The following is a 12,900-nucleotide window of genomic DNA, read 5'->3' as shown; positions in this document are numbered from 1 at the left end:
TTGGTGGAGGTACTCTGAGTACTCTGTTAAGACATGTAGCTAGCTAAGCTAAACAATGGACCATAATCACAACTCATGACGTTACTACCCTGCATGAATCTGCAGGTAGCTAACCAACCAGGTTCTATGGCTATAACTAGTCAAGCAAATGTGTCTGAGATATGAAGAATAAGATCATACACATAACGTTAGCTAGCAACCCAGCCAACTAACTAGCTAGCTAACATTACACTTGAAATTAAACCACTTTCTGTGAAAATTAGAAACGTGTAATATCTGAAAATCTTACCAGTGTACATCATGGTTGGACATCTCCTGTCTGATGCCATGCAGGGTTGCCCTTAGTATAACGATGAAATCCAGACTAGTGTTTCCTCAATCTCCTTAGCTGTCATACTTGAATTCCACTGATTGCAAAACTCGGTGCTCCAGAATGTGGAAAGCATACACATAACGTTAGCTAGCGAGCCAGCCAGCCAGCTAACATTCGCTAGCTAACAGTACGCTTTAACTTGACATTAGGTTTATGCAGTTTTACCACGCAATACTTTTTTTTAAAGCCGCATTCAACATGATTATCTGAACATACTGACCAGCTCCAATAGACAGACGCACGCTATGTGGTAGACCAATCCAAACTCATCTCTCGGGCATTTCCAGCCCACTCATTAACTCAGCGCATCCAACCCGGAAGCCAGCCTCACCAATGTGTCAGAGGAAACACTGTACGCCTAGCAACCTGGTCATTGCGCACTGCGCCCGGCCCGCCACAGGAGTTGCGCGATTAGACAAGGATATCACTGCCGGCCAAACCCTCCCTAACCCGGATGACGCTAGGCCAATTATGCGCCACCCCATGGGCCTCCCGGTCGCGGCCGGCTGCGACAGAGCCTGGGCTCGAACCCAGAGTCTCTGGTGGCACAGCTAGCACTGCGATGCAGTGCCTTATGGTGGCGCAGAAAAATGTTAAATATTATAGTTTATTTACATTTTAGAATACCTCAGGATTAAATAGAAAAATAGTTTGACTTGTTTGAAAAAAGTTTAGCGGTAGCTTTTTGGACTTCTTTGTCTGCATGTTGAACGGGTGGATTACTGAAATCGATGTCGCCAACTAACATAGACATACAGTATATGATATATTTGCATAAAGGTTAAATTATTGTTTATATAACTACTCTGTCCAATTTACAGTAGCTATTACTGTGAAATAATACCATGCTATTGTTTGAGGAGAGTGCACAGTTATGTACTTGAAACTGTATCAATAAACCAATTAGGCACATTTGGGCAGACTTTATACAACATTTTGAACAGTAATGCAATGGTTCATTGGATCAGTCAAACACTGTGCACATACACTGCATACACTAACATACACTAAATCGCGCCTAAACTGCAATACTACATTGTGGCCCTATTGTTGCATTTCAAAGAATGATGAAAAAACTAAACAAAAAATGTTTTTTTCTTTGTATTATCTTTTACCAGATCTAATGTGTTATATTCTCCGACATTAATTTCACATTTCCACAAACTTCAAAGTGTTTCCTTTCAAGTGGTATCAAGAATATGCATATCCTTTCTTCAGGTCCTGAGCTACACAGGCAGTTAGATTTGGGTATGTCATTTTAGGTGAAAATTGAAAAAAAAGGTCAGATCCTATTAAGAAGTTATTGGGCTACTTTAAGTTGTGATACAAACCTTTTCAAAAACATATAGGCCCATGGGCTAGTCTACACCAGGTGTGGGACTATGATTTGAAAAATTTGCAAAAAAAGGAATGCATTTTTATTGCCTTATAGTGGGCATTGAAACATTTGGGGTCACTTAGAAATGTCTTTAATTTTTACAGAAAAGCAAATTTTTTGTCTTCCAGCTACAAAAGTAATTTACAATGTCTACTCCATATTTCTGTTCAATTTTATCTTATTTTAATGGACAAAAAACATGTGCTTTTATTTCAAAAACAAGAGCATTTCAAATTGACCCCAAACTTTTGAATGGTAGTGTATATAATTCACAAGTGATAGGCTAATACTGTCACCCATCAGACTATTGATTTAATCTTGTCTTTAAATACAGTGCATTCGGAAAGAATTCAGACCCCTTGACTTTTTCCACGTTTTGTTATTTTTCCCTCATCAATCTACACATAGTACCCCATAACGATAAAGCAAAAACAGGTTGTTAGAAAAACAACTGAAATATTCCATTTACATAAGCATTCAGACCCTTTACGCTGTACTTTGTTGAAGCACCTTTGGCAGCGATTACAGCCTCAAGTCTTCTTGGGTATGACACTTCAAGCTTGGCACACCTGTATTTGGGGACTTTCTCCCATTCTTCTCTGCAGATCCTCTCAAGCTAGGTCAGGTTGGATGGGGAGCGTCACTGCACAGCTATTGTCAGGTCTCTCCAGAAATGTTTGATTGGGTTCAATTCAAGGCTCTTGCTGGGCCTCTCAAGGACATTCAGAGACTTGTCCCGAAGCCACTCCTGTGTTGTCTTGGCCGTGTGCTTAGGGTCATTGTCCTATTGGAAGGTGAACCTTCACCCCAGTCTGAGGTCCTGAGCAGTTTTCATCTTTCCCTTGATCCTCACCAGTCTCCCAGACCCTGTCGCTGAAGAACACCCCCACAGAATGATGCTGCCACCACCATGCTTCACCGTAGGAATTGTGTGAGGTTTCATCTAGACGTGAGGCTTGGCATTCAGGCCAAATAGTTCAATCTTGGTTTCATCAGACCAGAGAATCTTGTTTCTCATGGTCTGAGAGTCCTGTATGTGCCTTTTACTGAGGAGTGGCTTCCATCTGGCCACTCTACCATAAAGGCCTGATTAGTGCTGCAGAGATGGTTGTCCTTCTGGAAGGTACTCCCATCTCCACAGAGGAACTCTGGGGACCCCCGATTGCTCAGTTTGACTGGGTGGCCAGCTCTAGGAAGAGTCTTGGTGGTTCCAAACTTCTCTCATTTAAGAATGATGGAGGCCATTGAGTTCTATGGAGACCTTCAATGCTGTAGACATGTTTTGATACACTTCCCCATATCTGTGCCTGGACACAATCCTGTCTTGGAGCTCTACAGACAATTCCTGCAACCTCATGGCTTGGTTTTTGTTCTGGCATGCACTTTCAACTGTGGGACCTTATATAGACAGGTGTGTGCCTTTCATGACCAATCAATTGAATTTACCACAGGTGGACACCAATGAAGTTGTAGAAACATATCAAGAAGGATCAATGGAAACGGGATTTACCTGAGCTAAATTTCGAGTGTTATACTAAAGGTTCTGAATAGTTGTGTAAATAAGTTATTTCTCTTTTTATATTTGTTACATTTTGATATATTTCTAAACATCTGTTATCGCTTTGTCATTATGGGTTATTGTATGTAGATTGATGAAGGCTGTAACATAACAAAATGTGGAAAAAGGGTAGGGGTCTGAATACTTTCCAAATACACTTCTACCCTCCTGACTGACTCTCCATCTGAAGATGGTCAGCTAATTCAGCTCTATATGTAGGCTAAAGCCTTCACTAACTTTGCATTTAGCCAAGCTGACAGCAGCTAGCTAGCATAGCTTGGTGATAGCTTCAGCTGGCTATCCTATCTAGCTGTGGGAATGTATGTTTTTGGTTTGCCATTTGTTCCGGGAACGAAGTCCTCAGGTTCCTGACAGGTAAAACTGAATGTTTTTTTTCTGGGAAAGGAAGTGAATATGTTGCCTGTTCTGGGAACATACATTTTAGGTGGTTTTCTTGGGAGATATAATTAATGTTCTCAGGACAGAAGGTATAGGTTATTTGAAGGTAATTAAATAACGTTCTGGGAATGTGTTTCAATAAGACTTTTCTTAGGAAATTATGCTGTATTTTTTTAGGTATTATTCCTTACATTGTTACTCCAGGAAATCTTAAGTCTTATTACATACAGTAGGGAAGAACTATTGGATATAAGAGCAACATCAACTTACTAACATTACGACTAGGAATACGACTTTTCCGAAGCGGATCCTCTGTTCGAACCACCACCCAGGACAATGGATCTAATTCCAGTAGTCGACCCAAAACTGCAGCGCTGCAGAAGGGGCAGACGAAGTGGCCACCTAGTCAGGCTCTGTTGACGTGCACATCGCCCACTGCTCCCGAGTATACAACTAGCCTTCCAGAGAGACATCAGAGATTGTAACATTCTCTGTTTCATGGAAACATGGCTCTCTCGGGATATGCTGTCGGAATCGGTTCAGCCACCGGGCTTCTCCATGTATTGCGCCAACAGAGATAAACACCTCTCTGGGAATAGGAAGGGCGGGGGTGTATGCTTCAAGATTAATGACTCATGGTGTAATCATAACAACATACAGGAACTCAAGTCCTTCTGCTCACCCGACCTAGAATTCCTTACAATCAAATGAGAGCCATTTTACATACCAAGAGAATTCTCGTCAGTTATAGTCACAGCTGTGTACATTCCCTCTCAAGCAGACACCAAGATGGCCATCAAGGAACTGCATTGGACTATATGCAAACTGGAAACCATATATCCTGAGGCTGCATTTATTGGAGCTGTGGATTTTAACAAAGCAAATTTGAGAACAAGGCCACCTAAATTCTACCAGCATATTGATTGCGCTATGCGCATGGGCATTACCCTCGAACACTGCTACTCTAACTTCCACAATGCACACAAAGCCCTCCCCCGACCTCCCTTTTGCAAATAGGACCACGACGCCATCTTGCTCCTACCATCTTATAGGCAGAAAGTCAAACGTACCAGTGACAAGAAACATTCAATGCTAGTCTGACAAATCAGAAGCCACGCTTCAAGATTATGTTCCGGTCAGCCTCAGAGAACAACGTCGACCTATATGCTGACTCTGTGCGTGCGTTTATAAAGAAATGCATTGTAGATGTTGTGCCCACTGTGACTATTGACCAGATACCGTGGATGGATGGCGGCATTCGCGCAAAACTGAATGAGCGATCCACCGCATTTAACCATGGAAAGAGGTCTGGGAATATGGCTGCATATAAACAGTGTAGTTATTCCCTCTGCAAGGCAATCAAACAAGTGAGATCCCAGTACAGGGACAAGGGGGAGTTGCAATTCAACGGCTCAGACACGAGACGTATGTGGCAGGGTCTATAGGACATCACGGACTACAAAAAGAAAACCAGCCACGTCACAGATACCAACGTCACACTTCCAGACAAGCTAAACACCTACTTTGCCCGCTTTGAGGATAATACAGTGCCACCGTCGCGGCCCGCTAACAAGGGCTGCGCCTTCTCTGTCTCCGTGGCAGACGTGAGTAAAACATTTAAACGTGTCATCCCTCGCAAGGCTGCTGGCCCAGACGGCATCCCAAGCCACGTGCTCAGAGCATGTGCAGACCTGCTGGCTGGTTTGTTTACGGAAATATTAAATTGATCCCTCTCCCAGTCATGCTTCAGTCATGCTTCAAGATGGCTACCATTGTTCCTGTACCCAAAAAGGAAAATATAACTGAACTAAATGACTACCGCCCCATAGCACTCACTTCTGCCACCATGGACTGCTTTGAGAGACTAGTCAAGGATCATATCACCTCCGCCTTACCGGCCACCCAAGACGCACTTAATTTTGCATACCGCCCAACAAGTCCACAGACGACGCAATCACCATCACACTGCACACTGCCTTATCCCATCTGGACAAAAGGAATACAGCAGGGAAGAACTATTGGATATAAGAGCAACGTCAACTTACTAACATTACGACTAGGAATACGACTTTTACGAAGCGGAGCCTCCGTTCGAACCACCACCCAGGACAATGGATCTAATTCCAGTAGTCGACCCAAAACCGCCCTGTGCAATTGGGTCCTGGACTTTCTGACGGGCCGTGCCCGTGTGGTGAAAGTAGGAAACAACATTTCCACTTCGCTGATCCTCAAGACTTGGGCCCCACAATGGTACATGCTCAGCCTCCTCCTATATTCCCTGTTCACCCACGACTGCATGGCCATGCATGCCTCCAACTCAATCATCAAGTTTGCAGATGACACAACAGTAGTGAGCTTGATTACCAACAACGACCAGACAGCCTAAAGGGAAGAGGTGAAGGCACTCGGAGCGTGGGGTCTGGAAAACAACCTCTCACTCAACGTAAAAAAAACTAAGGAGATGATCGTGGACTTCAGGAAACAGCAGAGGGAGGACCCCCCTATCCACATCGAAGGGACAGCAGTAGAGAGAAGGTGAAAAGTTTTAAGTTCCTTGGTGTACACGTCACAGACAAACAGACAGTTTGGTGAAGAAGGCGCAACAGCGCCTCTTCAACCTCAGGAGGCTGAAGAAATTTAGCCTGTCACCCAAAACCCTGACAAACTTTTACAGATGCACAGTCAAGAGCATCCTGTTGGGCTGTATCACAGCCTGGTACGGCAACTGCACCATCCTCAACCGCAAGGCTCTCCAGAGGGTGGTGCGGTCTGCACAATGCATCACCGGGGGCAAACTACCTGCTCTCCATGACCCCTACATCACCCGATGTCACAGGAAGGCCAAAAAGATCATCAAGGATATCAACCACCCGAGCCACTGCCTGTTCACACCGCTTACCATCCAGACGGCGAGGTCAGTACAAGGGCATCAAAGCTGGGACTGAAAAATAACTTCCATCTCAAGGCCATCAGACTGCTAAATATCACAATAATTCAGAGATGCTGCTGCCTACAATGAGAACCAATCACAGGCCATATTAATGAATGGATCACTAGTCACTTTATACAATGCCACGCTAAATAATGTCACTTTAATAATGTTTACATATCTTACATTACTCATATCAAAAGGTATATACCGTATTTTATACCATCTATTGCACCTTGCCTATGCCGTTCGGCCTTCATTCGTTCATATACAATACTTAATTGTACATATTCTCATTCACCCCTTTAGATTTGTGGGTTATAGGTAGTTGTTGGTTAATTGTTAGATTACTTGTTAGATATTACTGCACTGTCGAAACTAGAAGCACAAGCATTTCGCTACACTCAATTTAACATCTGCTAACCATGTGTATGTGACAAATACAATTTCATTTGATAAAGACTGTTATTCTAAATTTGGATTGGACAATTTATAAAAGGTTTTAATTATGATTCGGACACAGTGAGAGGGAGCTACTCTCAAATTGTGAGGGGTGCGGGCATTGCTAGAATTGATTGGATCTCGGGAGGGTTTTTCTCTCCAGAAGCCTTATCTTTAAGTGTCCTCCGAGAGGGAGGTTATTAGAGAACACTAGATGATAGCTTGAGTCAACCATGAAGGGGTTTTTGTTTTACCATGTCGTCAGAATTGCAATGTTAAATCGCATCAATACATATGGATTGCTGGATGATACGGAAAAATTAATTATCTACAAGGCTAATAGTCTGTGTCTTGCGTTAATACCCATGGATAAAAATGAAGGAGACAGGCATGGAGACTAGCATCACATGGGCATAGAACGGAACGAATGGACGGTTATTTCACCCAGTCTTAGTCGCATCAAGGGTGGTGTGAAATTATTAATCATGCACTTTCTCGCTTTCCTGTTCAAGTCAATATGTTTTTAGGTGTCGTGGAACATAAGAGTGATCGTTGTTCCAGAGGAGGGATTGGTGTATATTGACTAATTGATATGAGAATGTTTTAGTATGGTTATAACTATAGTGGTGACTATTGTCTTATGCGTTAGATGGAATGACATACACTACCATTCAAAAGTTTGGGGTCACTTAGAAATGTCCTTGTTTAAAATAACATCAAATTCATCAGAAATACATTGTAGACATGGTTAATGTTGTAAATGACTATTGTAGCTGGAAACTGCAAATTTTTTATGGAATATCTACATAGGCGTACAGAGGCCCGTTATAAGCAACCATCACTCCTGTCTTCCAATGGCACGTTGTGTTAGCTAATCCAAGTTTATCATTTGAAAAGGCTAATTGATCATTAGAAACCCCTTTTGCAATTACGTTAGCACAGCTGAAAACTGTTGTCCTAATTAAAGAAACAATAAAACTGGCCTTCTTTGGACTAGTTGAGTATCTGGAGCATCAACATTTGTGGGTTCGATGACAGTTAAAAATGATTACAATTACAATTTAAAAAATTATTTTATTACATTTTTATTTCAGCTTTATTTAACCAGGTAGGCCGGTTGAGAACAAGTTCTCATTTACAACTGCGATTTGGCCAAGATAAAGATAAAGCAAAAGTGGGAATGTAAGTAATCCAAACCCAACCCTCCAGTAAGTTGTGATTCTGCCAAAATTCTCCTATTTACACTTTGTAGTCAATTTTGACATTTGTATTCATGTTCCTGACTCATATCAAAGTCACATAGGCCATTTAAAACCAGAGACGTTTGTTCTAAGGGGCAGTTGACCTTTAAACACAGTACAACCACACATGTGGATGCAGTACAATGCCATTAAAACTATAGAGGATGACACAAAAAAGTTTATATGAAAACAAAATATACACAACATTATAACATAAAAAGAAAATACATCTCAGATACATCATCAATAGGGAGGAAACCTTAAAAGGAATTAAATATATTACCAAGTAGCATTCATTGAAACAATGATACTTTCTTTAAGCCTGTGCAGTTTTAAAGCATTTTGCCCATAAATTATTTCTTAAGGTTTATGGATTATAAATGGTTTGTACACCATTTCATTCCTCTGCAGCAATGTTATGTATGAGAAACTCGCCAAACAATTGTGAAAGCAACTTTCACATGTTCCATTACAAACGGTCACAAGTATCAGACACTGCATGCTCCCAGCTAATACCTAATCAACGCAACATTGACATTATCCCACTCCTGGTTAGCCACTATTGGCTTGTCAAACCTAACACAATTTATGCCGATTAATTTCCAGCAATGTTGCCCATGTCTATCACACTGTGCGTAGCCAGGTGATGTGATAACGGTCTTATGGGTTGACAGAAATACTTTCCCCAAACCCTTCTCAATTAAATGTTAACTGCAAAGTAGGCTTAGCTGGCAGAAGTATATCATGAGTAAGTATATAATTTGTATCTATTATTTGTTATTTGAAAACTTTGCCATGAAATTAGCAGCAGCAGTGCTGAATCATAGCTCGACCGCACATTAGATGGTGGATTCTTCACTCGCTAGATGCACAATTAAATGGCCAGATGCGCAAATAAAGGGAAATTGCACCAACAAATCTACATTGCTTAATTTTCTTCCAGTGGACAAAATGATATTCGGATGTGATTCAGAACTCAGAACATCCAATTTAGTTGTTTCGATATGAATAATTGTAATTTTAAGAGTGAAAAACTAGAACATATCCAAAACTAGGAACATTTTTACTGAGAAAACATACTTTGGGGAAATATAAAATATAATTTGTGTGGGGGGGACAGATTTATTAACCATTAATTGACCAGGTACAGTATATTGTCAGGAAAGAGTTGTGGGAAAGAGTTGCATGAAAGAGGTTGAAGAGAAGAGCTCACAACATGTTTCATTTTTTTAAAAGTTGTTCTCATACTAGAAAAGGTTGGAGACCCCTACTCTAATGAAATGAAAATAACCAGACAGGTAACTGGGGACAAAGTAATGTATAACTTTAAAAACCATCAACAGTTTGATCTGTACCACCTGGAGATCAACTGAAAGCCAGTTAATTTCCCTGAAATGATTAGGACCAATGTGCGTCTTTGGATTGAGCTTGAGTATAGTTATAATTAGTTTGTTTTGGGCCGTTTGAAGTTTGTCCTTCAGATTTGTTGCTATGCCACTGAACTGTAGTCATAGTGACACTATCAGAGATGTTGAGAGGGTCCTCATAGTCTCTGTATCCAGAAACTTGGCTGCCCTTGCCATGAACCTTGTCCTGGAGTGAAGCTTCCCAGTTACCTTCAGAGCCATGAGTTTACCTGTCATGAGTTGGTCCAGTTCACATCCCAAGTATTGGAAATAACAGAGCATTGTTCCTTCACCATTACATGATTAAACTAGACTGAGAAGTTGGAAGTTTCTCACATTGTGTTTGGAACCACACAGGCAGGTAGCCTAGTGATTAAAAGCAATGGACTAGTAACCGATAGGTTGCTGGTTAAAATCTCAGAGCTTATTAGGTGAAATATCTGTCAATGTGCCCTTGAGCAAGGTACTTAACCTTAAATGCTCTGGATTAGAGCACCTGCTTAATGACAAAAGTGTCAATGTCAATTGGATGCAGTCTGTCTTGCCTAAATGCAAAGACAGTTTGTTGTTGGATAACTACTTACTGACTTTAGTCAGTTTGCTGCTTAGGGTATTTTCAATGGGCTCCTTCTTATTCTGTGAAACCAAGTGGGCAAACTCAGCCACATACAGGAACAGAGGGAATGAACAGGCAGTCCATGTCATTTACTTAGAGCAAAAAAGTAAAGGCCCCAAAATGCTCCCTTGGGGGACACCACAGTATATCTCCTTAGCATCAGACAGTGTCGTGCCCACATCCACCTTTGGACCCTATTATTTAGGTATCACTTTGTAGAACAAAATATAATGGACCACAGCATTAAATGCTTTTTCTAGGTCAAGCATGACCATTCCACAGAAGTTGTTCTTGTCAATTTGTTTCTTGATAAAATCTGTCAAGAACAGTAAACAACTGTCAGTAGAGTGGGATTATCTCAAACCAGAATCAAGGTCATATAAAATGTTATGGTCATGCATATACTTCAGGATCTGTGCATGGAGTGCTCTTTCTGAAACCTTTGACAACAAACTCAAGATTGACACTGGTCTGTAGTTCGAGCGCAAAACCTGAACCTATAGGGGAGGGTCTGGGTGGGTGTCTGTCCGCCGTGGCGGCTCTGGCGCGGGACGTGGACCACACTCCACCATAGTCCTTGTCCGCCTCTTAGCCCGCCTCCGTGGCCTCTTTAGAGTGGCGACCCTCGCCGCTGAACTCGGACTGGGGACCCTAGCCACGGATCTGAATGGACGGGAGATTCCGGCAGCACCGGACGAACGGGAGATTCCGGCAGCACCCGACAGGCGGGAGACTCCGGCAGCTCCGGAGTGAAGGGCGATTCTGACAGCTCCTGGCTGACTGACGGCTCTGGCAGCTCCACGCTGACTGGCGGCTCTTGCAGCTCCTGGCTGACTGTCGGCTCTGGCAGATCCTGGCTGACTGATGGCTCTGGCAGCTCTAGGCAGACTGATGGCTCTGGCAGCTCAGGACAGACTGGCGGCTCTGACAGCTCAGGACAGACGGGAGAATCTGGCAGCTCAGGACAGACGGGAGACTCTGGCAGCTCAGGACAGATGGGAGGCTGGACAGGCAGGAGCACCTGTAGGAAGGAGACAGAGAGACCGCATGCCACCGGAGGGCTGGTGCGTGGATGTGGCACCGGATAGACCAGACCGTGAAGGCGCACAGGAGGTCTTGAGCACCGAGCCTGTCCAACCCTACCTGGCTGAATGCTCCCCGTAGCCAGGCCAGTGCGGCGAGGTGGAATAGCCCGCAGTGGGCTGTGCTGGTGAATCAGGGACACCATGCGTAGGGCTGGTGCCATGTACACCGGCCCGAGGAGACGCACTGGAGACCAGATGCGCTGAGCCGGCTTCATGGCACCTGGCTCGATGCCCACTCTAGCCCAGCCGATACGAGGCGCTGCAATGTACCGCACCGGAATATGCACACGCACCAGGGACACCGTGCGCCTCACGGCATAACACGGTGCCTGCCCGGTCCCTCTCTCCACGGTAAGCATGGGGAGTTGGCGCAGGTCTCCTACCTGACTTTGCCACACTCCCTGTGTGGCCCTCCCAATAATTTTTGGGGGCTGCCTCTCGGGCTTCAAGCCCCGCTGCCGTGCTGCCTCCTAATATCGCCGCCTCTCCGCTTTCGCTGCCTCCAGCTCAGCCTTGGGGCGGCGATATTCTCCAGCCTGTGCCCAGGGTCCCTTGCCGTCCAGAATCTCCTCCCAAGTCCAGTTCTCCAAGTATCGCTGTCTCTCGTCACCACGCTGCTTGGTCCTTGGTGGGTGTTTCTGTAACGGTCGTCGTATGAAGTAGAGGACCAAAGCGCAGAGTGGTAAGTGTTTATCTTGATTTTTAATAAGAAACGTGAACACTGAAACAAAAACAATAAACGACAACGTGAAATAACTAAACCGAAACAGTACCGTGTAGACCAAACACTGACACGGAAAACAAACACCAACAACTCAAAAGTGAAACCAGGCTACCTAAGTATAATTCTCAGCTGCCTCTGATTGAGAACCAAGCCAGGCCGAACACAGCAATCCCAAATCATATAAAAACGAACATAGACAACACACTCAACTCACGCCCTGACCATACTAAAACAAAGACATAACAAAAGAACTAAGGTCAGAACGTGACAGGTAGCATAGCAGTTAAGTGCATTGGGCAAGTAACCGAAAGGTCGCTGGGTCATACACCTGAGCTGACTAGGTGAAAAGCACCTAGCCCTAATTGCTCCTATAAATTACTCTGTATCTGCTAAATGACTGAAATGTAATGATGTGTGTTACATAAGATCATCAGCAGCATCCCTCAGGAGTCTAGCTGCGATGTTATCTATTCATGTGGCTTTCTATCTGTCAAGATCCTAAAGCAACTCTGTAACATCTGAAGTTGAAACCTGGGAAAATGTATACTTTCCTTTGGAAAATCCCTTGGCTGAATAAAACACTGAACAAAAAGAATTTGAAAGATTTTACAGAGCTATAGTTCATAAAAGGAAATCAGTCAATCAAAATAAATTTATTAGGCCCTAACCTATGGATTTCACAGGACTGGGAATGCATATTTTGATCACAGTTACCTTATTAAAATAAAAAGTAGGGGCGTGGATCAGAAA

Source organism: Oncorhynchus kisutch, linkage group LG2, assembly GCF_002021735.2.
Source record: "Oncorhynchus kisutch isolate 150728-3 linkage group LG2, Okis_V2, whole genome shotgun sequence".
NCBI lineage: Eukaryota > Metazoa > Chordata > Actinopteri > Salmoniformes > Salmonidae > Oncorhynchus > Oncorhynchus kisutch.
The sequence above is the reverse complement of the archived record's forward strand: the minus strand, read 5'-3'. Positions refer to the sequence as shown.